Genomic DNA, 27,857 nt, shown 5'->3' on the forward strand with positions numbered 1-27,857 from the left:
TCTAATTAATTTACTAATAGTCAAATTACAGTTGTAGATATCTTGAATTGGATTTTTGACTAGTCAAAATTCATTTGGAGATATCTCTAATTACAATTGTGACTAGTCAAAACTCATTTAGAGATATCTGCAAATATTTTTCAATGGAAGTCAATGGAGGAATATGACTAGTCAGTCATAATATATTTGCAGATATCTCCAATCTGACTAGTCGAATTATAATTATGACTAGTGAAAATATTATTAGAGATAACTCTAAATATATTTATGGATAGTCAGAACAAGGTTTAAATGCTAAAACGGCTTGCCATACACTCTCACCGCAGTAGCACAGTGGAGATTTCTCTAGTTATATTGTTTCAGTCGTTTGTTATGCAGTGACATGCAGTCAAATATTTCGCCAAACAGTCCTTAGGGATGCGGTGACGCAGTCAGATATTTCACCGGACAGATCCGCCACTTTTGGCGCTCATAAACAATCATAAAGCTCTTGTGCTGCAGGAATGAGGAGGTCTGCTGAAGGTGCGCAGCTGTCATGTTGTGAGGAGTTCTCGTCTTTAATAAACTACGGCAGTTTGCGTTCACTGAACAGTAAGAATGATTAATAAATCCATATGAAACAGCCCCTTAAAAGTCACGTATCGCTTTCAGTTTCGGGCTTTGGCGCGTTTTGCACTCACACACAAGCGTACCGCGCCAAAGCCCAAGTGTACCGCGCTCAGGCACACCTCTTCCAACCGGGCCAGGGCCGGCCAAGTGAACCGTGCTTGAGCCCGATTCAGCGCACACACTTCTCAAACGATCCGGGAAACGGGCCTGGGCACAGTACGGATGGCACAGTGTGAGTAGGCCCTTAGATGGATTAGGTACAATACAAGTTGTAAAGTAATGGTTTGTTATTTAGTGGATGCATTAAATGAGTAACTAAAAAACTGGTCCTAATTGGATTGTATTTAGGTAACAGGTGAGTGGGTTTGACAAACCACCTGTAGAAACACTCTCTATATAAAAAAAAAAACATTCAGCACGATCAATCATGTGAAGTCTCGTATGACCACTGGATGTCATGAAATCAGAGACACACACACACAAAAAAAAAACTTTATTTACAGAACAGTTGCTTTAAAAGGTGTATGCATTTATCAATGAAGGAAATCCACAATTTGAATCCTTTACACAAGGTCTTGCAATACGAAATGGAGTTGGGTCCGGATTGAACACTCTCACGATGCGGAGTCCAGACTTTGAGAAGCCCTGTCTTAGAAGAACAATATAAACTGAGAAAACGGTGGGCGTGGCTTATTTTTTTCTACTGCGAGCTGATTGGATGTAGAAAGGTAGGGATTTTTTTTTTTTTAGAAAGATCGGGGAAAAGGGTTTGGGAAGAGTTATTACACCCTGACAGACTCCTCCTCACCACCATTTCTGTTTGTTGTCAATACTGACAGCTGGAGGGGCGTGGTTAAGTATGTTAGCCACGCCCACTACGTCAGACAGACATAATCTAAGAATTTAACTGAAAACAAACAGAAAGGGCACTTTCAGATTTCAATTTATGATTACAATGGCAAAGTATTATTTATTTCTTAATGAAATGCACTGACGAATTGTTCAGCACAAAACTAGCAATGTGAGCTAACAAAATCAATATGGTTTGTTTTGATTTCATGTGTAGTTTAAAGACCCATGACCACCCTGTATTAAATGAAGCTAGTATGAACAAATGAATTAACAAGATGCCCACATCCATATAATATCCCACATTTCAAATCCAAGCTCTCGTCCTTATCCAAACCACAATTCCACCCCAATCGGTCCACAGAATGACAGGCATCCTGCATTAATGACTTTAATTCAGGCATCATTTAGAAAGCCAGTCCCATCCAAAATAGCTGTTCTGTCACTGACTGTCAGGCATATACGGGCCTTTTTCGAATCTGATGTCATCCCTAAGTAAGTGAGAGTTGAGACAGCATATGTCGCTGTCTTTCCACGTAAAAAAAAACAACAACCAAACGCTCCCGGACAGCTTTATTAAGGAAGAAGCGAGACACTCTTGACACCGCTGTCTCCCAATCGACCCATGTCTCGGGAAATAGCGAGCTACACATTGCACATTTATTTTTGGGAACGCACGCCTGGAAGGATCTGTCCTCCTAATTTAGGTCCTTCTTTATTTATATAGATTGTATAAGATTAGTTTCAACGTTATTGACATTACTTGGTCAAACCAGGAGTTCAATAGCAGCATGAGGATGACATCCGTATGAATGCAAGTATAAAAAACTATGGGTAATATTTAAAGATGGATGATGTATAACCCCAAATCAGAAAAATTTGGGACAGTATGGTAAACACAAATAAAAAAAAAAGAAACTAGTGATTTCCAAATCTACTTTAACTTGGATTTCATTGTAGACAATGTAAACACAGAATATTTTATGTTTTGTTCGGTCAACTTCATTTTATTTTTAAATATTCATCCTTTCCTGTCATTCAGACCTGCAACACCTTCCAAAAAAGACGAGATAGGAGCAATTTAGGGATAGTAATCAGGTAAACAAATGATGTGATTTGAAACAGGTGATGTCAACAGGTGATTGTAATTATGATATGGTACAAAAGCAGCATCCAAGAAAGGTCTAGCCCTTTAGGAGCAAAGATGGGCAGATGATCGCCAGTTTGCCAACAAATAAATGGGAAAATTATTGAAATGTTTAGAAACAATGTTTCTCAACGAAAGACAGGAAGACATTTGGATATTTCACTTTCAACAGTGCAGAACATCATTAAAAGTTTCAAAGAATCTGGAGGAATTTCAGTGCGTAAAGAACAAGGGCGCAAGCCTGAGCTAAACAAATGTGATCTCCGATCCCTTAGGCGGCACTGTATCAAGAATCCTCATTCATCTATAAGTGATATCATCACATGGGCTCAGAACTACTTTGGCAAACCTTTGTCAAGAACCACAATGTGTAGTTACATCCACAAAAGCCAGTGAAAACTGTACTGTGCCAATCGGAAGCCTTATGTTAACAGTGTCCAGAAGTGTCATTGACTTTACTGGGCTCGGAGGCATCTAGGATGGACCATCACACAGTGGAAATGTGTACTGTGGTCAGATGAATCAGTATTTCAGGTATTTTTTAGGGAAAATAAAATTACACCTGAAACACTCCATCACTTTATGTGTTGTGAAAAGGAATCGCAACATTACAGCCCATTAACACAGGGCGTCAAAGTCAATACTTCCTATTTGCATTGAATAGGTGACATCAAGCATTGCCAAATTAAATTGTGGATCCATTGACGCTGCTTCAGCGGCATCGCTTGCTGCAAAAGTTGGAACTATCTCAACTTTTCAAGCACCAATGGAAAAGTCAGCCAACCCAGCCTGATCTCACGAGAAAACGTAAGTATTTTACGTTTTGGCAGTTTAGTGGCTAATTCGTATGAATTCGTACAAGTTCAGTCGTAAGAAATTGTACGATTTTAAAAAGGAGGCGTGGCACCTAACCCCACCCCTAAACCCAATCGTCATTGGGGGATGAGCAAATCGTACTAAAATGTACGAATTAGATCGTACGAATTCGTACGAATTAGCCACTAAATGAAAAAGTTACGAATTGCCGTGAGATTGTGTTGGCCAACCAGATCCCTGTATGCAAATATACCAGCTTAGACAGTAGCCAATTGCTGTCTAATTTCATTGGCTGACACTGCTATGATGATCGCGTCAGCCCCAACTTCAGAAACACCCTCTGTCAAGCGTTGATGCTGAAGCCCCCTACATTATTACAGGCTACATTATTTAAGGGCATTCGTTAAGACATAATTAATTTGCTTTTTCATTTTAATATTTCGTTGTATGTATTGTAATAAAAGCAAAAGCAATCTTTAAAATTATGACATATTAAAAATATGCAAATATATGACAGAAGATTGTTATACAATACAATTAGTGAAGCATCAATTAAATCCTTACTTTCCACTGACTGAAAATTGTCCACCCACACATTTAAATAGTGGATGGACTCAAACAAAAATATAATTTTTTATATATATTAATAATAAATTTTTTGTTATATTATAATATAGTTTTTCCTCGGAATAAAAATATATTTTTAAAACAAATTTCGGATATAGTTTGTCTCTTTGTTTAACTATTTTTCTTGGTCACTGATCTTCGTGATAAAATAGAAGAACGAATAACATTTGAGGTGAAGTGCTTCAAAAAAATCCGCTATGCTTCAAATCACGAAGTGGATTGTCAAATAAAATAATAATCTAGTCTAAATAAAATTAAACTAAAATATTTAGTTTCAAAGCCTATATTAAACCGTTTTCCGGGTTGCATCGGTTAATTAAAATTTAATTAATTTAATCAATTGATTTGAATGAGCAGGACAGGAGTTTACAAAGTATTCGCAACAGCACTAAACATGTTCCCACATTACCTTGGTGGAACAAACTCGATTGGAAGGGTAAGAAAAACTCAGAAACTCGTTGTTGGAATGGAGATTTCTGCTTATTTATGCCAGTCTGTCAGATAAAATTGTTTAAAACACCTTGAATGGTATAGCGGTTCCATGCAAGTAGGTTGCACAGCAGCAGGATCTAATCTGTCTGATGAAAGAGACAGACAAAAAAATGTTTGTTATAAGAGATCATATGATGATCAAAAATGTGTGTAAATGGACAAACCAGCAGGCTGAGCACACTGTAGCACATCTGAAATGTTTTTTTGGTCATTCTAAAACGCCCAAACTATTTCAATATTAATGTATATTATTAATGACCTCCAGAGCGTCTGAAGCGTGTTAAGAGCATCTGTTCTCTGCGTCTCATGGCTTCAAACGCCACCACGCATTCAGCAATGTCTTCTGAGGCGCAAGTACATTTATTAAATAAAGAAAAGATTGACGCAGCTTCTTCTACCGCAGTAAATTCTGTTTTTGCTGTTGATATTTGGCGCCAGTTAATCAGGAAGTGATAATGTTGTTTTCTTTTTGACTCGTTGGATGGAAACACTGCTTTATTCGCACGTCTTTTATGCGTTATTCCAGTTTTGCACATAAATTTTATTAATATATTTGGATGGAAACAGCTATTGCCAACATTTCAGTCACACAAACAAAGTCACCTACAAAAATGACTCGTTCTTTTTTAATAAATAATTAGCTTCAATTCACTGTCCTTCGACATGTACTGTTACTAGATTAATAGGATTATTATTCTTTTGAATATTGTTTGGTTCTGCTTACATTGTAAATGTCATCTATCACTTGATCGATAATAGAGTCAGACACACAAGTGCAGTTTTAAATCTTTCAAAACTGATCAGCGTGTATAAAAGTGAGAACAATTGTAAAAATGTTATAAACGTCACACATAACAATACTTATAATTGTATACTTAAATATTTAAATACTTAAAATATAAAATTACGCATTAACTTGAGCAGCTGTTTTCCAACGGTAACTGTCTCTGTTTCACTGATGCAGTGGTGTTGCTTTTTTTTAAATATACGCTCATATTTGTTATAACTCTGCCTAAGCACATCAAGTACAGCTGGAGAAAAAAATGCTGATCTTTTATATAAGATGTTACCATAGTCACTCGTAATATCTTCGCTCCATTGAAAATGCCTTTTTCTAGTCGCGGTGTGCGCGCTTAACTCTGAGTTGGTCTACTCAAAGTTGATTGACCCAACTCAGATCCGCTATTATGAAAACGAAAATTCTGAGTTTTTAAATCTCTCGGTAAATCAACTCAGAGTTCGAGTTTAAACTCAGAGTTGGTTGATCCTCCTTACTGAAACAGGCCCCAGATCTTTGAGAGTAAAAATTATACTCACACACATACAGTACACACATAGTAGAACAGTAGCTACAAACTTAAAGGGGACCTATTATGCAAAAAAGTCACTTTTATAATGGGTTTAAACAGTTTTTTTTTTTTTTTTTGGCAACAGTGTTTGAATATAGCCAGCTTCTAATGGTAAAAAAATTATTAATTCAATTCTTTATAGTCACACTTGATAAAAACACTTTGGCATTCTCCCTTTGTACTTGTCATCAATTGCCCTGTCCATTAGTGACAATACCACCCTCATTAGCATAGAAAATTAGTCCTGTTTTGAATCTGCCACTATGCTGACACAAAGGCATATGTTGCTCCGCCCTCTTTTGAAAAGAGCACAACCTCATTTAAATTTAAAGCAACAGTCACCAAAAATGCCACAATTAGGATCAAAGCCTAAAAGGGGCAGATTCAAAGAGTTTTAAAACATTATTTGTCGGGTGTTTTGAGCTGAAACTTCACACTTTAGGGACTTGTTGTACATCTTGATTAAAACAGGCATATTAGGTCCACTTTAAATGAACCCCCAGGGCTCAACAATAAGGACTGCCCGGGGGCCCGGGACCAGCGTGAAAGACACTCGGGACAGTAGACAGGATTGTTACTGGCCCCTATCGGCCAGTAACGATGAGCACGTTTTTTTTTTTTTTGTAACCTGGTAACAACCAGTTAAGCGAAAAGATGGCAACATGCCGACAAAATTAAACAATGAGGCTAAAAGAAAACATCTGTTTCTAAAGCCTTAGAAGCAGACAATTACATGGGTACAAAATTAAGAAACTGAAAAAAAGAACAACAAAAAAAACAGTTGTCAGTTTGGCAAGCCATTTTTATAAAAATTATTTAGAATTGCATTATAATACCAGCACATTTTTCATACTGCTCTTTCATTTGCATAAAATCTTGAATTTTGCTCGTTATACATTTGTTAACATATTTAAAATGTTTAAATTCTAGATTCACAGGCATAATTTTGCCACTATTTAAAATATGTGGCTAAGAAATAGCTATTAACTTTTTAGTTTTTTTGGTGGGGCCAGTGAAAATTTTGGCAAGGCAAGTAAAAATCTCAACCAATGGCCCGATCAGACCTGTATAAAAAATCCTTAGCGTTGAACCCCGACCCCTCTAATATAAAGTGTGCCCATGCCTTTTTAAACAGATCTTCAGAGTGTACCTGATGTGTGTTGTTTCAGGAGGTGATTGTGGACCCGTCTGTGGCATCTCATACTCTGTCTGATCTGAGAAGCACCACAAAATAAACAGTCATTCTGCAGGCCGTGTCTGAAGACAAGAGGAGCAGGAGCATCAGCATTGAATTCACTACTGGTCAGTACTAAACTACAATAAAAAAAAACATTTAGAAATGTACGGTGGAAGTCAGAATCATTTGCCCTCAAGTGAATTTCTTTTTTTTAAGTATTTCCCAAATTATGTTTAACAGAGAGAGGAATTTTTCCACAGTATTTCCTATAATGTTTTTTCTTCTGGAGAAGGTCTTATTTGTTTTATTGTTTTTTTATGTTACTCGTAATATCTGCGCTCTATTGAAAATGCCTTTTTATAGTCGCGGTGTGCGCGCTTAACTCTGAGTTGGTCTACTCAAAGTTAATTGACCTAACTCAGATCGGCTATTATGAAAACGAAAACTCTGAGTTTTTAATCTCTCTGTAAATCAGGCCCCAGGTTGCTTTAAATAATCAGGGTTTGTAAATAACTGAGAACATAACATGTAGGTTATTATTTGATATAAACTGGAATTACTAAATAGATATGTAGTTATGTACAGGGCTTTACATTAACACCCGCCAACCCGACAGACACTCCCACTAGCCACTTTGGCTGGTTGAAAAATTTTTTCCCAGATAATAATTCTTAAAAGCAGGGTTCAACAATAAGGATGGTCCAATATGCATGCACAGTCGATCAAGAAGCAACAGGACTGACAAAAATAATTGCGTTCGCAACTTCGCGCGAGCAAAGCAGGTGAATACCGAATGAGAGGATAATCACTCGCGCTACCAGTTGAGGTGATGTGCGCGACTTTTTATAACGCGTGCGCGCTCCAGTTTACTTTTGTGAAGCAACTGTGTCTAGAAACACAACTGATGCGATCGATTCTCTTTCAAATAGACTGAACAAAAACGGAGAAACATGCACCCACAGTCTTGCTGCTTTCAAGAGTTCCAGAGTTGATTATTGTAAGCAGCGCCAGTTGCTTTCGCTTTAACCATTCTTTGAAAAGATCATTTATGGGTCTATCATTAACCATGCGTGTGTGATCATCCGTTCATTATCACACAGTATGTTTTTTACCTGCTTTCTTTTGCATTAATTTGGTTTAATTATTATTTTTTTACAATAACATTGCTTTAATGGGAGAATAACTCTCCATTTATGTGTAGTTAACTGATGATCTGGGATCTTTAGCCAGGACATATGACTGTGTATATGTTTTGTTAAATAAAAAGTATAGTATACAGCTATATTTTGCATGTTTTCACACATTTAAAATTTGTGGCTAAGAAATAATGAACTGTTTATTTATGGTGTGGTCAGAGATAAATTGGGTAAATCCTTAATTTTGGGCTCTGAAAATTATGAAAACTAATTGTAATATATGAAACCCTGACCCATTCGCTCATGATTATTGAGCAAGCTCACGACACACAAAAAGTGAATGAGGAGGCATGCAGAGATAACGCAAACTCTAAATCAAGTCATTTTAGCATGTCAAAGTCATATTTATGTGTATAAAATATATTTTCCCAACAATAAAATTGTGGCTCGTGAAAATGGCAAGTGGCTAGAAATGTTGGAAAACTACTAGCCACAGTGGCTGATGGTCAAAAAAGTGAATGTTAAGCCCTGGTTATGTATATCAAACTTTTACATTTGAGATGTACAATTACAGATGGGTTTGTACAGTGTAATGCAATTAAATAGTGTGTGATATTAAATAGTGCAACGATTTTACCTGCTTCCGAAAACGTTTCTTTTTTTTTAACACCGTAACGCCCCTGTTGGTCACAGCGAAGGCCTGATTATTAAGATTAGTGATGATTACTGTGATGGGGGTTTAGGATGAGAGTTTCAGCCTTCGGGCGCTCGTGTTTCACTATCACAGCTTCTTCCTCGTCCTCCTCTTCATCCGCTTGCGCATCACAACATTGATGTGATTGGCCGTGACACGAAGGGGCCTCGGGATGTGATGTGAATCAGCAGAGCACCCGCGACTGAGCAGAAAACTCTGGCGATTGCGAATGTCTCAGCATACGGCATTAATAAAGCACGGCCAGATTCATTGAGGAGCACATCATGCACAGAGACAATCATCTGTACAAAAACGAGCCAACAAATATTTAAATTATTATGCTTAACTACAGTTTTACAGCTTCAACAGTTACACTGGGAGACATTTGTACAGTTTTAATCGAGTGACGTAATGATCCCAAGGATTCCATATCCGGGACCAGGCCATATCCTGAGCTGCTGCTGCGCTGATGGTCGTGGGGAGTGGAGAACATGAGTCTGATTCCAGCGACGCCCCAGGGACAGACGAGTCTTCGCTGAGGCCATCTTCCAGCCTAAACCACGACGAATGAAGTTCTGCACTAGACTTTTGGCCAGCGGAGAAATTAAAATGGTCGTGCCCAACTGAGTCTGGTTCTCTCAAGGTTTTTTTTTTCTTTACTCCCATCAGGTGAAGTTTTTTTTTCCCTCTCCGCTGTCGCCACTGGCTCGCATGGTTCAGGATTGGTAGAGCTACGCATCGATGAATTGGCTCTTCAGTGTTTGAACTCTCAGTAATGATTAAATCACACTGAACTGAGCTAAACTGAACTGAACTTAAACACTAAAAACTGAACTACACTGTTCCAGTTACTATGACCATTTATGTGAAGCTGCTTTGACACAATCTACATTGTAAAAGCGCTATACAAATAAAGCTGAATTGAATTGAATTGAATTAATACAACAATATTAATAAATACAACATTTATATACATATTTATACATTTATTTCCCAAGTTATTTTTTACGGAGAAATGAAATGTTCACAGTATTTCCTATTATATTTCTGTCTTTTGGAGAAAGACTTTTTTTTTTAGTTTAGCTGGAATAAAATCACTTTTAACACAAATGTATACTTTTATGATTTTTTAATTATTATTTTTAATGATTTTTATGATATTATATTATTAACTTCCTTCAGAAATATATATTGTTGAAGTCAGAATTATTAGCACCCCTGTTTATTTTTTCCCCCAATTTCTGTTTAAAGGAGAGCAGATTTTTTTAACACATGTCTGAACACAATAGTTTTAATAACTCATTTCTAATAACTGATTTATTTTATCTTTGCCATGATGACAGTAAATAATATTTTGCTGAATATTTTTCAAGACACCTGGAAGCAGTGTTTGTGAGACCGGCAGGGGGCGATCAACTTGCAGTCGTTGTGGGTCCTAACACCCCAGTGTATTGATGGGGACTCTATACTACTCTGAGCACCCTCTTTCAGATGAGACGTTAAACTGAGGTTAAACTAACTCTCTGTGATCTGGAATGTCCTTTAAAAAAAAAAAAAAAAAAAAAGAGTAGGGGTTTAACCCCAGCATCCTGGCCAAATTAGCCCACATACTTATATCATGACTAGCTTCATCACTCTATCTCCTCTTCACCAATCAGCTGGTGCATGCTGCTTCTACTTCTAACTGGGCTCATTTAACTCAGACTACCAAACTACCAATTACTGATGAGATTTTAACTTTCTAGCCACACCCCTAACAACCAGATACTGCACCCTAGCTACGGTCCCATAGACTTCCATTATAGAGGCCCAGACTTATATCTATCTATCATGCTAGTAACATGCAGTCATGCTAGAATCATGCTAATAACATGCTAATTCATGCTAGAATCATGCTAGTGACATGCTAATTCATACTAGAATCATGCTAATAACATGCCAATTTATGCTAGAATCATGCTAGTAACATGCTAATTTTTACTAGAATCATGCTAATAATATGCTAATTTATGCAAGATTCATGCTAGTAACATGCTAATTTGTACTAGAATCATGCTAGTAACATGCTAATTCATAATAGAATCATGCTAACTCATGCTAGAATCATGCTAATTCATGCTAGAATCATGCTAGTAACATGCTAATTCATGCTAGAATCATGCTAATAGCATGCTAATTCATGCAAGAATCATGCTAGTAACATGCTAATTCATGCTAGAATCATGCTAATAACATGCTAATCTATCTATCTATCTATCTATCTATCTATCTATCTATCTATCTATCTATCTATCTATCTTTTCATATTTTTTAAAACTATTTAAACTTAATAAACTATTACCGTCAGGCGTTCACAAGGCAGCCTCAAAGTTTGTCCTCAAACTTTAAGAATCTAGTTATTAATACTATTATTCAAATATTTAAATAGATTAATTAGGTTAACTATGCAATTTGGGGTAATTAAGCAAGTTTTTGGAAAGTTAACAGCAATTTGTTCTGTAGCTAAAATCTAAATATATATAATAGTTTTAATAACTATATATATATATATATATATATATATATATATATATATATATATATATATATATATATATATATATATATATATATATATATATATATTTAATTATAATATGCTTTTTTTTCCAAAAAAATAAAACAAATGAGACTAGCCGAATTTTTTTTCAGCAAATATTGTGAAAATGCCCTCGCTCTCTTAAAAATCACTTGGGAAATATGTGAAAACGAATAAAAAATTCACAGCAGGGCTAATAATTTTGGCTTCAACTGTTTGTCACAACAAAGGAGGAAACACTTAGTACATCAATTTACGACAAACAAAAAGAGATCTGCTTTAGTCCGGCACCGCTACAACAAAGAGTTGTTTTTTAAATGAACAATGTTGTTAACTCATTGAGCCCACCTACACTGCGTGCGTGGGTGGCGCAAACTCTCTAAAGTACTAATGAAAAAATAACTTTATCATCAGAGTTTATGATATATGATGCACCTGAGCGTCTTGTTCCCTCATTAGCGTCATAAGCACTGATGCTCCGGCTCCCTTATGTACTTATTCTGCTGTGCTGATAATTCCACATTATTAGGTGAGGGAGAAGCGGAAACCAGATCATCAGATCATCAAGAGCTGCTGTCTCAGCCTGATTCTGCTGAATCCTTGAGCTCTTGTAAAGAAACGAGGATTTGTTATTGTAGCATCTGATTGTTCCGTTCTAAAAGTCTCTTGTGTTTTCCGCACAACTCGATTTTAGTTTCATTTGTGTATTTGTAATTTGTTACTTCACACCACTGATTGATACCCAGTTTTACCATGCCACCCAAACAAATGAAACTGAAATCGAATAGGGCTGACACACAAGAGACTTACAGGACAGAACAATCAGACGCTACAATAACTAACAAACACTCAAATAAATCAAAGTACTGTTCAAAGCACTTAGGACATGTCCGAATCCACTTTGTCCACTTTAAGTATAGGAAAAACAGTTGTTGCGCCAGGCGCATAATCTAAAAGTGTTGTCCTTAGTCTCTCTTAATGAAGTATGGCTGTGCTTTTGAGCATAATGAGTGATTGTTAGTCATTGTAGCATCTGATTGCTCTGTTCTAAAAGTCTCTTGTGTTTTCCGCACAATTCGATTTTACTTTCATTTGTGTATTTGTAATTTGTTACGTCACACCACTGATTGAAACCCAATTTTACCATGCCACCCAAACAAATGAAACTGAAAATCGAATAAGCCTAAAACTTCATATAATCTTAATCTAAAAGAGTTGTCCTAAGACCTTAGCATCTGATTGTACTGTACTATAAGTCTCTAGTGTTTTCCAACCAATTCTATTTCAGTTAAATTTTTGGGGGGATGGGTGGAGGGGCATGGTTATGTGGGTATTAAGTGTAAATTATAAGGGATAAAGTGTCAATTGTTGTGCTCAGCACAATCTAAAAGGGTTGTCTTTAGTCTCTTAATAAGTTATGGGTGTGTGCTTTGCGCATAAGGAGTGTTTGTTAGTTATTGTAGCATCTGATTGTTCTATATGTCTCTAGTGCAGTGTTGGGCAGTAGCATCACTACAAGTAGTGACGCTGCTAGCTTAACTACATTTCTCAGTAGCGTGGCAGTAGCATTGCTACTTTCTAAATCAAACGGCTTTTCAGTAGCGAAACTATTTATAGTCAAGTAGCGCAGTAGTGTCCACACAAGCAACATTTACCGATCACGTATCAATAAGTCATGGCACCGACAATCACGGAACTGTGAGGCCGGTGTCTAGCCGAAAGTAAATCCATATGATGGAGAGAATGATGATTTCTTCTTCCCGTTTTACAGTGTTTGACAACAAGGTTTTGGTGCGTTACTGCCACCTCTGGTGAAATGGCACACTTGCTGTTTTCTTAACAGATTTTGTAAGTAGAAAAACTGAATGGTTCACTAGCGAGAAAATTATGTGCGAACTTAAATACAAACTACAGAACCAGCATCTTCCATTCAGCCTTTTCGTTCCCTATTAATACTTATTTAATACTATATATTTATGATTAATATTTACTAGCGCTGTCAAAAGAATTCTCGCATATAAAATTAAAGCTTATTTTCAAAAACTATATGTGTGTACTATGCATATTTATTTTGCATACATATAAATACACACATAGATGTATATATATATATATATATATATATATATATATATATATATATATATATATATATGTATATATATTAAGGGTGTCACGATTTAGATTTTTAATCGAAATTGATCGAAATTTATTCTCAACTTCGATTATCGAATCAAAAAAAAAAAGAATCGTCGATGCTGCCACGCCCCCATGTCATGTCAGCTTGGCTTGCCAAGCGGGAAAAAACAGGCTTGTTGAAGTGCTTGTTAAACTGCAGATGCAGGATACCCGTCGACAGAACTTAAATCCTCTCCACTTTCAATGAAGTCGCCGGTGTGTAAGCATTTTGGATTTCCAGTGAGTTATGTTGACAACGTTCGTGTTGTCGACAAAAAAAAAAAACACAGTTTGAAAGCTCTGCTATGTACGTATTACGGTTGGGATGATAGACGATGGGCGCATCGCGATCCTCCTCCCCGCACCCGTTGCACATCCGCTCACGAAAATACACACTCAGGCCCTGTTTACACTAATATGTCTTTGTTTTTAAATGCCATTTTAGAACGACAACGATCCACATCCACACTGGCGTGTAGCATTTCTAAGCAGCCCTCCTTCCTCACTACCTCTGAAAACGCACATCACGTGACCACACACTCATTCACACAGACGCACACACAGACAGCGAGTCCAGGTAGTCAGCGGATCAGTAGACTGCTTCAATCTTTACTTTTACACTTGTACTTGGTCATTTTAGCGAACACCTCAGATACTGTTGGCTGGTTCCAGTTGGTTGTGCACCTTTTTACCGACGCCATTATAACGACACAGATCACTGCCTATTCACGAGTCCCGCAGAAAAAAAGTGATTGACAGGTGGTAATTATGTGTGTATCTTGCCTTTATTCATTTACTGTTTGATTTGTTTATGGGTAAAACAAAGACCATGCAAGTCAGGTAGTTTAAACGGTAGGCTACAAATAATTAATTCGTTATTAATAAATTAATTAATGAATTAATTATTCATAATCGAAAATCGAATCAAATCGTGACTTTAGAATCAAAAATGTAATCGAATCGAGGATTTGGAGGATCGTGACACCCTTAATATATATGTGTGTATATATATACATATACATATATATATATATATATATATATATATATATATATATATATATATATATATATATATATATATATATATGTATATATATATACATATATATTAATATATATATGTTATATATATATATATATATATATATATATATATATATATATATATATATATATATATATATATATATATATATATATATATGTTAGAAAATGTTTATTTTTATTCATAAAAACTATATTTACATCAAATAGAATTCACATCTACATTGGAAATCATATGTAATAGGAGTGATATTTTACCTTTACCATTTCATTGGCAGTGCAGTGGCTGATATTTAAATAAATGGCTGCTATTTAAATGTTTCTGTCGTCTCGGGATTTGTGCAGACAGCCAAATTGTTTGTCCCTGGAATCTTTTTTTAAGGACACGGTGTAAAGTTACAACCCTCAAGCAGTGATTGTATCTACTGTAGTCATTTTTTCCAATAGGAAGCTTATAAAGAATGTATTTGCTAAATTTGTGTAAGTACAGATCAGGACACAAGAAACGGAATACATACATATATTAACATAACATACAAAAGATACAAAACATAATAATAACACACACACAGGCATTCATTCTTGTGCATCACGATTCGTTTTGAAAGCCATAGAGCACATTTAGTCTAACAACAAATGTATGGCTATTCATTTGTTAACGTCACAGTTTCATCTCGAAACCTAATGTAACACAACAGCAGTTATGAAAGAAAATCTAAACAAAATATATATGATGTCCGAAGGTCAGTTGAGGGATATTATAGGAACAAATCAAATCCCTCGCTACATCTTTGAATCTCTATAATTTATGTTGCTTTCCATTCCATATTCCATCTCTTTTGTAGCATCTCCCTCCCTATGCTTTCTTTTCCACTCACATATTCCTGCTATCTCTCTTTCTCTCTCTCTCTCTCTCTCTCTCTCTCTCTCTAAGTCGGTGTGGACAGAGATTTACAGTGACAGTTTAATGAATCCAGCATTTCTTAATGCTCAGTGTGTCCTGGTGGCAGGAACGCTGACCCTCCTCAACCCATCTCAGTCTTCTGCGTGCTGCCGCGCATATTGCACTTTCATACGCAATCGGGCTGGGTAGCATCTAAATGAATCATAACTCAAAAATATCACTGTTATTAAAGACTTCGCAAGCGTCCCCTGAGATCTCGGAGCCAGTAATGCTTAATAATCGTGAAGCTTTGCACTTTAAGTTGCAGCTAGATTGCCCTGCTTACAGTATAAAACTGCTCCAAATATATATATATATATATATATATATATATATATATATATATATATATATATATATATATATTACATTCACGTTTTAAATAATATAATGATTTATATTATATTATATAATAATATCAATAATTATTTATATTACTAATGAAGTTGTGTATTGTCCTTTACAGATATCAACAGTTGAAAACTAAATTATTTTTAAATATTAGCATTGTTTTTCAATTTCCCAGGTGAGGTTAAATGTGGCATTTTGACAGTATTTTCTCCTTTTTTTCTGGAGAAAGTTATTTCTTTTAGTTTGGCTGGGATAAAAGCAGTTTTTACATTAATAAAAGCAAATTTACTGGTCATTAATATTAGATTTTTCCCCATTGGCAACAGAGCAAACCAATGTCTTGCCTAGTTAACCCTTTGAATCACAGGTGTCAAACTCGGTTCCAAAAGAGCCGCAGCTCTGCACAGTTTAGTTCCAACCCTAATTAAACACACCTGATCAAACTAATTGAGTCCTTCAGGCTTGTTTGAAACCTACAGGTAAGTGTGTTGGAGCAGGGTTGGAACTAAACTGTGCAGGGCTTCGGCCCTCCAGGAATTGAGTTTGACTCCCCTGCTTTAAATGTCACTTTAAGCTGAAAACTAGTATCTGCTAAATATGTAACAAAATATTACATACCGTTTCCATGGCAAAGACAAAGGAAATTTGTTATAATACGATTAGGTTTAAAAATGTGTTGGAAAAACGATATGATCATGCCTTGATTTTGACTTATTTCATTAGGACAGTAAGCTCTGACTTTGCTAAGACAAAAGTCTCGTCATTTAACAGAAAGAATGTCCAGTATAGAATATAAAGTCCTGCTGCAGTGGAAACAGAATGAATATTGTGTCTGACTCCATCATGAGCTTGGAGGACTGCATCCATACATCTCTGCAATGACTCAAATCACTGATTAATAAAGTCATCTGGAATGGCAAAGAAAGCGTTCCTGCAGGACTCCCAGAGTTCATCAAGATTCTTTGAATTCATCATCAATGCCTTCTCCATCTTACCCCAGACATACTGAATAATGTTCATGTCTGGTGACTGGGCTAGCCAATCCTGGAGCACCTTGACTTTCTATAAGCAGGAGCGCTATCCTGCTGGAGAATTTGCCCTCTCCTGTGGTTTGTAATGTAATGAGCAGCACAAAAGTCTTGATACCTCAGGTTGTTGATGTTGCCATCCACTCTGCAGATCTCTCGCACGCCCCCATACTGAATGTGACCCCAAACCATGATGTTTCTTTCACCAAACTTGACTGATTTCTATGAGAATCTTGGGTCCATGCGGGTTCCAGTAGGTCTTCTGCAGTATTTGTGATGATTGGGATGCAGCTCAACAGATGATTCATTAGAAATCAGCCACTTTTCCAAAAAGCTATTATTTGCTGCTCTTACAACTGGGATCAACAACAAGACTTGTGTAAGGTAGTGTACAAATGTACACAATTAATATTAAAAAAGTAACTATCCTAATGAAAAGTATGTCATGCATCATACTTCACAGTACTCAAGTTTTTTACTCAACAAATATGACTAGAAATATGACTACCAAAAGATATTTGAGTTAGATTACTTTTTAAAATCACAACACCGAGCATGAGTGTTACTTTATAAAAATCCACAACTAATTCATTATCTACAATCCTGTACATCATGACACAGATACACCCGGGTATAAACACTACAGGAGAATCTCCAGCCTGCCCTAATCAATACTAAACATCCATAGGATGTTGGAAAAGAGCCAAAGAGCTCCTTAAAAAAAAACAAGTCCACAAGAATTCCCACACGCACAAAAATGGCATTGAAGCATCCACAGCCCTCCGTTCAGAAAGACAGGAGTGCATTTCAACACTAATAGATGCTATTCACCAAACGCATCTAATATTCAGTGTTAAAATACTGCATTACAGTCACTCATTCATGGAGAAAGCTTTGAATTGCGTCTGGGAAGGGAGGGCGCAGGCTGCAGATAGAATTGTTATGTAAAAGTGTGTCAGATTGGATTGGTGAAGCATGGCTAACTTTATTGGACAAGACTGTGCAAGCGGAGAGACGGGGAGAAAGGTAGACACGGCGAGATATATTTAGAGCGATGCCGAAGTGAGGCGAGACAGGAGTAGAAGAAGAAGACAGCAGGGGAAAGGAGAAAAAAACAACAACAAAAAAAGAGCGAGAACCACCACACGCTGTGGTAAAGACGCCACACTTGGAGTTTAGTGAAGTGGCAAACCATGCGCATTAGTTTGACTGTTTTTACAAACTACATCAGATTTTGTTTTGGTAGATTTTGTTTGGAAACTATTATGTATGAAAAACTGTTGGAAAAAATCCCTTCGTTAATCAGCACAAAGGAAAAAAAGAATTCAAATTTCACAAAAGAGCTAATAATTTTGACTGTGTTCTACGAACACACTGTTTTAAAAGCTGTAGATTATTATTTTTTAATTAAAAATGTTAAGGTATTTATGTTAAGTTACATTTTTAAGTTATTTAGAAATGAATTGTTTTTACATTACTATTATTAAACGATACAATGCTTTATATTTTCATATGTTACTACTGTGGGCGAGGCAGTGGCGCAGTAGGTAGTGCTGTCGCCTCACAGCAAGAAGGTCGCTGGGTCACTGGTTAGTCCTTTGGCTCAGTTGGCATTTCTGTGAGGAGTTTGCATGCTCTCCCTGCGTTCGCGTGGGTTTCCTCCGGTTTCCCCCACAGTCCAAAGACATGCTGCGGGTGAATTGGGTAGGCTAAATTTTCCGTAGTGTATGAGTGTATGAGGGTGACAGGCCCAGAGGGCAGGCCGGCCGGAATGTGTAAAAAAGTCGTTATCATATGGACAAGTCTAAATGGAGGACTTGTTCCAAAGAGCCGACCCTGCAACCATACGGGACTAATGCTGCGTTCACACCAGATGCGGCACGCGCGTCAAGCGCAAGTGATTTACATGTTAAGTCAATGCAAACGCGCGAATAGACATCCTGCGGCGCGATATGCGCGAATGGCGCGGTGCGTATGACGAGAATTGCGCGGTGCGCATGGTGCGAATGGCGTGGTGTTTGACGCGCTTAATGCGCGTTTCGCGCGATCACCCGCGTTCGAAAATCTGAACTTCAGCGGACATTCGCGCCGCGTTAAGCAATCAGGAGCTTGCTCTTGTGGGGGCGTGATTGTGACGTATCGACTGTTGTCGGTGTCCCAGGGGAAATCCCCCAGCAGACACCGACAAGAAGTTCATCAAACTGGGCTGGGCTCAGTCAGAAGCACCGCTGAAAACCTCCATCAGTCAGGTTCAGTTTCTGGAGGAGTCTATGAGCTTAAAGAGCTCTGAAAGGATGTAGTGGACTCAGACACGGCCCTAAACATATCAACGCTGTTTATCATCTTTCATAAAGCACATAAACACTGTTATTTTCTTCATAAAATGCATGTTAGCCCTTTAGCTATGAAGCTAGAGTCACGGGGCAGACAGAAGCCCTGCCCATCACGCGAATCCGCGTCTGTTCTGAAGTGAATTTGATACGCGAATGAAGCGGGGTTTGACGCGCGAATGAAGCGAGTAACCTCAAATATTCACGTGACTATTTACGCGCGAATAGCGCAATTTATCCGCGCGTTCCGCATCTGGTGTGAATACAGCATTAGGCCAAAGAAGATGAAGAAGAAAAAACAAACAAATAAATAAATAAATAAATAAAATACAAATATATATATATATTCAGGGTTCCAGGGCTGCACGATTAATCATATTATTATGACGATAATGATATTTGTGGCCAACGATCAATAATTAAATATCGTATATCGTCTCGATTTTACATTAGAAAGACCAAGCCGTTAATTCAATGGGTGGGGTTTACGGATTGTACTGCATCACAAGCATCAGGTGACTGCGTCTATTGCAAGTCTTTTTTCGAGAAATGCAGTGTTGATCAGGTAGCCTTTGCTCCTGGTCAGTCCAAACCTCCCAAGGTAACACAACAAACCTCATTAACCACCTTAAAAACCATCACAAAGTGGCTGTCATTAGTGAGTTATTGAGCTCAGGAGAATTCTGCTTTGCGTTTTTCTATACGTTACAAACATCAGTAAATTGTTTTTTTAGTTAACCAAATATTCGCGGATATTCAACAGTTTTTTCGGACACCTTTGCCAGTCATAGACAGAAGACACTGTATCATATTGTTTCAATGTAAAAAAAAAAACCATTGTGGCCCTGCATGCAGCTATTGAGGTTCTTTTTCATCAATCTGACGCAACTTTTATTATTTACAAGAAAAGAAAATGTAAGTAAAGTTTCAGATCAACTAAACGCAATTCATAAAAATTATAAATTATTTTATGCATTAAATAATGAAATAGAAAACTTATAATTTCCTTCAATTCCTATTAGTCCATGCACTTTAGTCTGTTTAACAGTTTTAATAGTTTTATATATATATTAATTTTATATATTATATATATAACATTTGTTTAACAAATATTTTAGCACATCTAATGTATTTAAACTACCTGTCTTATGATTAAAAGCTTCATGCAAAGGATGGAATTGATTGTGCATGCAAAAAAAACAGTCATCCAACACACGCATACCTCTCATGCCATGTTTTCGAGGATAAATTTACGTCTGAGTGCTGCTTTGAATAGAATAAAATGACTAAAACACATTAAAGACTATACACACAAAATAAAACATTCATAAACGTGTATCTTATGGAAAAACACCAATTGACGGGCGCTGCTTTCGGTTTCAAAAGAATCAAGCAGATTTAAAAACATCTAATTTGCAGGAGAAAATGACAGGAATTTTGCAAAAGAAAAAGATTAAACATGTTTGGGCTGTTGTAAGAACCTTCTACTTTAATATATTGTTTTGACTCCAATGCAACAGCTAATGACGGAGCTCTCCTGTGTGCTTCAGCAGCGCGTCCCGCTGTTTATGAATTAGGAGGCGGACAGAATGCAATGTTTAGTTTCATCTTAAGGTATATTAAATAAAACTAACACTGAACTGCTCATCACACTCACAAAGTTAAACTAACAAATGCACAACTCTTGCTGGTTGCACAATGAACCCAACACGCCATTCTTTTCATTCAATATTCTTGAAGTATGTGAGCCAACTGCAGATGCTTTGTCATGTTGGTCATCACACTCTGCTTTATAACTTATTAGTTTATTTCAATAATTACACTTAGCTTTGCCCTCATTATTTACCAAATGTAATCACTCTTTTAAGCACAAAATCATGGATCTTGCAGTCCATCTCTAAACAAATGTTTAGATTATTATTGAAGGTGCTCTCCAGCGGCGAAGTTCCTGTCAGAATAGCGAGTGAAAAAAATGTGCATGCAGAAACTGAACAAGAGGAATTTTAAATTGTATAACAAGTATCCGATTCTTAGTATCTAATCCTCGCCCAGCTTTATTACATGTTGTGTTTTTTATATTTGTGGCTGTGAAGTTTAATCAGAAATATATATATATATATATATATATATATATATATATATATATATATATATATATATATATATATATATATTTATTTATTTATTTATTTATCTAAACACACACACACACACACACACACACACACACGTCATTTGCATGCACACCCGCGTTTTCGGCAATAAACAGACAGTGTGTCAGCTCACGTGTGATTTCACGACCGTGAACACATCATTACATGAAGACAGAAATGACATTTTGGGTAAATTGTACCTTATAAATACAGTATGTGACACTTTTAACGCCATTTGAAGGTGTTAGTGTTGCTGTGAAGACTTCTGCAGCCGCCTTCTCTCCTGACCTTGAAAATATAATTGGGTGAATCGTAGAAAATCTGAATTAGGATCATGTGTAGGGTCGAATCGAGATTGCGATCTTTTATCGATTAATCGTGCAGCCCTAATACAGATATTTGTTAAACTCATTTCCATGACTTTTCCAAAACTTTGTGGGATTTTCTGTTTTTCCAAAACTTTTCCAGACCTGAAAAATGCCTTATAAAAAAATCCTTTCCATGACTATAATTAATTCTAAACTTGACAACATGATAATATTATAGGCACAAAAATAAAAGTTTCATATTTCACATAGGAGTTTATTTTTAGAGGGTCACCAAAGTGAAGTGAGACAGGATAGGAAGAGGAAGACAGGAGGGGAAAGAAGAAAAAAACGAAAACACACAAACAAACAAAAAAAGAAAAAAAGCGAGAAACACTCCTCACCGTGGTAAAGACACCATGCTTGGAGTTTAGTGAAGTGGCAAATCATGTGCATTAGTCTGTTTTTGCTTTTATTGCGTGTGTATTTTTAAAATATTATATTATTTCTTAATAATATATTTAAAATATATTATTTCTTACAAATAACGGCTCCGGAAAGAAATGAATGAAACTTATATATATATAAAATATATATATATATATATATATATATATATATATATATATATATATATATATATATATATATATATATATATATATATATATAATTGTATGCAAATCCTTATACAGTATCATATCCTAAAATGCACTGTAAAAAAGTCTGTCAAATTTATGGAAAAAAAAAATATGGAAGCTGTGATTGCAAGTATTTTCAAGGATTAAAGTGAAAAATATATTGAATTTTGAATACTGTATTTTTTTCAGGCCACATTAATTTAAACATACTTAAATAGCTGAGAAATAGCTGAGCGGGTCTTGAAACCCCCTTCTCTTTCAGTGCAAATCTACCTCAGAATTAAAAAATATATATATGCTCCAAGATGGGCATGGAGCTCTGTTGGGGGAGGAGTTGGCGTGGGCGGCAGATAAGTTGGCGGTTCATTCCGCTGTGGTGACCCCAGATTAATGAAGGGACAAAGCCGGAGGAAAATGAATATATGAATGAAAAATAATAATAAAGAATAAATATATAATACACTTTTCAAAATTCATTTCCGTGACTATAACTTAATCTATAAACTTGTGTTTGTTTTAAAAACTGACAGAACAATGATAATAATACATGCACAAAAACAAGACATTCACATTTCATATAGGATTTCAAGCGGAGAGACGGGAGAAAGGTAGACACTGCAAGATATATTTAGAGGGATGCCAAAGTGATGCGAGAGAGGAGAGCAAGAGGAAGACAGCAGGGGAAAGAAGAAAATAATAAATACATAAAAAAGGAAGAGAGAAACACCACACGTTGCGGTAAAGACGAGACGCTTAGAGTTTAGTGAAGTGGCAAATCATGCGCATAGGTAAGACTGTTTTGCTTTTATTGCTTGTGTATTTCAAAACCACATCAGGGACCAAGACTGCACTTTTACAAATAACGGCTCCAGAAAGACAATGGAACTTTTTAAAAGAATGAGTTTACGTAACTCTATATCCGATTTTAAAGTGCATCGCAAAAAAAAAAAAATTAATCAGTAAAAATGATGGTTTAAATTATTAAAAGCTGTGAGAATGTCCATGAATTAAAGTGAATATATATATATATATATATATATATATATATATATATATATATATATATATATATATATATATATATATATATGTATATATGTGTGTGTGTGTGTGTGTGTATATGTATGTGTGTGTGTRTATATATATATATATATATATATATATATATATATATATATATACATATATATACATATATATATATATATATATATATATATACACATACATACACACACACACACACATATATACATATATATATATATATATATATATATATATATACACACACACACACACACACACACACACACACACACACATATATACAAACACACACATCCATATATATATATATATATATATATATATATATATATATCCATATATATATATATATATATATATATATATATATATAYACACACACACACACACACACACACACACACACACACACACACACACATATATATATATATATATATATATCAAATATATCACATATTTATATATATTTATTTATATATAATATATATATATTGCTGTGAGAGGCAATCGTACTACCTCACGATCTTACATGAAAACAGAGCATTGGGTGATTGAAACCGAAACTTTCTGAGAACTCCGGCTAGGGTGAAGATTTTCTGAAACTACAGGTACAGTGTGGTCGAGTGGATGCTACAATAGGGGTTTTTGCCTCATGATGTCAGGGTGTGCACTGTTTTCTCATTTCTGATTTGCATGACTGGGTTCACACCAAATGCAGAAGGCGCGAATGCATCGTGTATTCTGAGGCCTCGTTTACACTAGTGCGTTTTAGTTTTAAAACGGCGTTTTAGAATGATAATGATCCGCGTCCACACTAGTGTTTCTGAACAACTCTTCATCTACATTAAAACGGGGAAAACGCACGTCACGTGACCACACACACACAAACACATACACTGGCATGCGCTGCAGCGTGCTTTGAGCACATACACATATGAGAGCTGTGCACGTCGGACTGTTCATCAAGGATCTCCCGTTGGATCTAATCTCACTGTATTTGTTAACCGTGATATTTAATTCATCTTGTTGTCTATCTAACAACAAATTCCCTGACTTTGGTCCTTTGAATCTATGACTTGTTCTCAGCTAAGGTGTTTTGGCTGAGTGCAAGTAAAAGTTAGGTTAATATCTTAATTAATGTAACTGCAGACACCGATTCTGCACAATTGACTGATTGCTTGCCTTTATTTTCTCTATTGTATAAACTTATCGTACGTTATACTTTTAAAATGGCCATTACTGATTATTAAAACTGATATTCAGTGAAAGAGAGGCTGTTTCGTATTTTCAATGAAAATGAAATGAGGCAGTGATGTTATAGGCTCCGTTTTGTTAAGAATATGCATGAAGATGACGAACATGCAGCTACACAACGCCTCAACATTTTTGTTGTCTGTTAAGTCGCTAATATTAAAAGGAAAATAGGCAGTTCCTCACATCATGTTTTCATTTTATTGTTAAGACAGTGAAACAGCGTAGCCAGGGTGATCCTAATGTTTTCCATGTCAAGCTTGCGAAGTCTTAACTTACTCAGAGAGGATGTAGGACTGAACTGTGTGTAGGCTACTTAATACTGAGGAAAAGCCCCAATCAGAATAGCAAATGTCGGCAGCCCCGCCTACGTTTTCAGATGTCTCCGTTTTCCCCCATCCACACTGAGGGCTCTATTTTAACGGCGCAAATGCTTTCAGGGCGTGTCAGAATACATATTTGCTAATTAATCTGCTTTGTGCCTTGGCGTCTAATCGATCTACTTTCACTTTAACTCTCGTGGATAGGGAAACCTTTACGCACAGACATCAATTAGTCTATAAATAATTAATTTTGTTTTTTAAGCGCAAAGATTTCTTTCAAAACTATTTATAAATTCAGTTCTAATTTCCAGCAAACGAATAAATGAACAATAATAACAAAATGTGCTCAAAAACCTGAGTTATATCCTAAAACACATGCTGTGCCCCATATGGTCTAAAACCTGACAGGTGGGCAAATCTAAGCTTGTTTTTAATAAAACAAATATAAATATGGATATAATAAATAATACTGCTAATAATAATAACATTATACAAAAGCAAATTGTCATGAATGAACTGAAAAGCCTCCCGAGATGAAGAAGGCATATAAAAAGCAGTGGTTTTTCATATTTATGTAGGCTAAAAAATAATATGTTTTGTAATATTTTAATCCTCTATATTTATATCCTATATATATTCTTAATATATCATATATATAGGCCTATCCCTAATTTTTAATTTTTTCATAAGTAAAGATACTTGCGTATTGCTCTACATCTTGTGAGTAGGCTATTTAGCAGTGTGTAAGCGAGGCGCAACTCTGCGCTGGAGTTCAGACCGGGTTTGTTTTGGTTTAATGAAAAATCTATTATAGTTTCTCAAAATAGCAACGCGCCAGCAGTCCGCCTCAGAACGCCTTCCTTTTTAGACCAGAACGCCTATGGGCGCACATATGAGCGCTAATGCATTTGCTATTTAAACAGCGTAGCGCAACGCCTCAAAACGACTCTTGCGCCAAGCTGAAACTAGCAAACAAGTATTGCATCGCGCCTTGCGCCACATTACGGCAGGTGTATGATAGGGTGCTGAGACGGAGCAGCAGCGTTTTAGAATGAAAACGGCCTCTCCACCGTTTTCGGGGCTCGAAAACTCTGGCGTAGTATGGACGGATGGCGTAACCGTAGCAAACCTTAAAACGAAATCGCATTAGTGTAAACGGGGCCTGAGTCTCATACTGCAGTACGGAAATTTGCCTCTTTAACACTTTTGCATTGACTTGTCTGAATATACTTCCGCAAATACTTAACTGCCAGTTTGGTGTGAACACAGCATAAAAGTGTCATAATCACCGCCTGTTGGTTCGACGTGCCCATAACAAGTGCAGTTTGGCGATTTTATGTGTAGAGATTTTTTTTTTTAAACAATATTGGGGAAAACTCCTTTTATTCACGGCTTTACATGCAACACCTTTAACATGCTACAGTAAAAAAATGCATACACTTCAGGTACACCTTTGGGCATGTTGATGTAGTTGTATTTATTAAACATGCTGAATAATCCGCTTGTTAAGTGGTGACGTGTTTGTGACGTATGTAATACTGTTTCCGGGTCCAAGCCGCCATTCATTTGAGTGGAGAAATCATTCGTTTATAGGGATGTAACGGTATCAGAACTTCATGGTACGGTAATACCTCGTTATGAATGTCACGGTACGGTATTTATTGAATCATTTACAGCAAAAAACAAAACTAATGAAAATACTCCAACAAAGTGCCAAAAGTGTCAATGACATACAAATTAGCCATCTATCTGTAAGCTTTGAAACAGGAACTTCAATTTTAATAACAAAAAATGATTAAACCATGTAAAAAAATAAAGTTTCAATTTAGTATTGTTGAAAACTCATCACATTCAACATTTAGTCACTCACTCACTTAGATAGAGATGGGTTTAAAGGAAAATTATCATATAAATATAATCTGGTAAAAGCTGGTATCTCTGGGTATTTACAATGTCCCCTGCAACAGAAAAAAACCCTCTCATTTAGGACTGAGGTTTCTGGGACAGAGAGATATGACTTGGCCCAGGTTGACAGCAGTGGGTAACGTTGTGCATTGTCTTTCCCCCACTTGACTGGACAAGCCATGAGTGAGATAGAGGTCTCATGTCTGTATCAATCTGAACAGTGTGCTGTGTCACACCCTCCATCTCGCCCTTCAGTACGCGCGCAACAACACCGCTATTCAGTACGCGCGCAACAACACCGCTATTCAGTACGCGCGCAACAACACCGCTATTCAGTACGTGCGCGACAACACAGCTGATCAGTACGCGCGCGACAACACAGCTGATCAGTACGCGCGCGACAACACAGCTGATCAGTACGCGCGCGACAACACAGCTGATCAGTACGCGCGCGACAACACAGCTGATCAGAACGCGCGCGACAACACAGCTGATCAGAACGCGCGCGACAACACAGCTGATCAGAACGCGCGCGACAACACAGCTGATCAGAATCCGCGCGACAACACAGCTATTCAGTACGCGTGCGGCAACAACACCCGCTTCAGGTTCGATCATTTCCAGCTCTTTTTGATGCCCGCTTCTAGCAGCACACTCCATTTCCGCATTACTGTATCTGTAGCAACAACAGACCGCAAGGGATGATGGCCACCCCTGGGCTGATGGGAATTGTAGTTTTCGCTACCTCCCGTTCGCTTCATTAGCCTGAGCAAATTTTCTCAGAAGACCTATAGTTTTACCGAGTCATGCGACTACGGTAATATCGCAAAAAAAATTATATTGCGGTATGACGGTATTTACAATACCGTTACATC

General features: G+C 36.6%; 1 protein-coding gene and 1 long non-coding RNA gene across 20 annotated transcripts in view; one reads left to right on the plus strand and one right to left on the minus strand.

The window, feature by feature from the left end:
* Positions 1 to 27,857, minus strand: part of LOC101883723 (uncharacterized) — a 303,912-nt gene that overhangs the window by 215,583 nt on the left and 60,472 nt on the right. For 5 of the 19 annotated variants that reach the window (XM_073951896.1, XM_073951887.1, XM_073951893.1 and 2 more), the window contains one exon: positions 7,040 to 7,103. The exons of 11 other annotated variants lie outside the window; for them this stretch is intronic. The gene's annotated coding sequence lies outside the window, so the exon portion shown is untranslated. Of the gene's footprint in view, positions 1 to 7,039; positions 7,147 to 27,857 lie in introns of all 19 variants that reach the window. 3 more of the 19 variants (XM_073951897.1, XM_073951889.1, XM_073951894.1) reach the window with 1 other exon arrangement.
* LOC141385744 (uncharacterized) overlaps positions 25,762 to 27,857 on the plus strand; it is a 2,189-nt gene continuing 93 nt past the window's right edge. Inside the window, exons 1-2 of the long non-coding RNA XR_012406675.1 lie at positions 25,762 to 27,290; positions 27,500 to 27,857. The exon at positions 27,500 to 27,857 is cut by the window's right edge and continues 93 nt beyond it. This is a non-coding gene — a long non-coding RNA (uncharacterized lncRNA). The remainder of the gene's footprint in view (positions 27,291 to 27,499) is intronic.

Source organism: Danio rerio, chromosome 5 (assembly GCF_049306965.1).
Source record: "Danio rerio strain Tuebingen ecotype United States chromosome 5, GRCz12tu, whole genome shotgun sequence".
Classification (NCBI taxonomy): domain Eukaryota; kingdom Metazoa; phylum Chordata; class Actinopteri; order Cypriniformes; family Danionidae; genus Danio; species Danio rerio.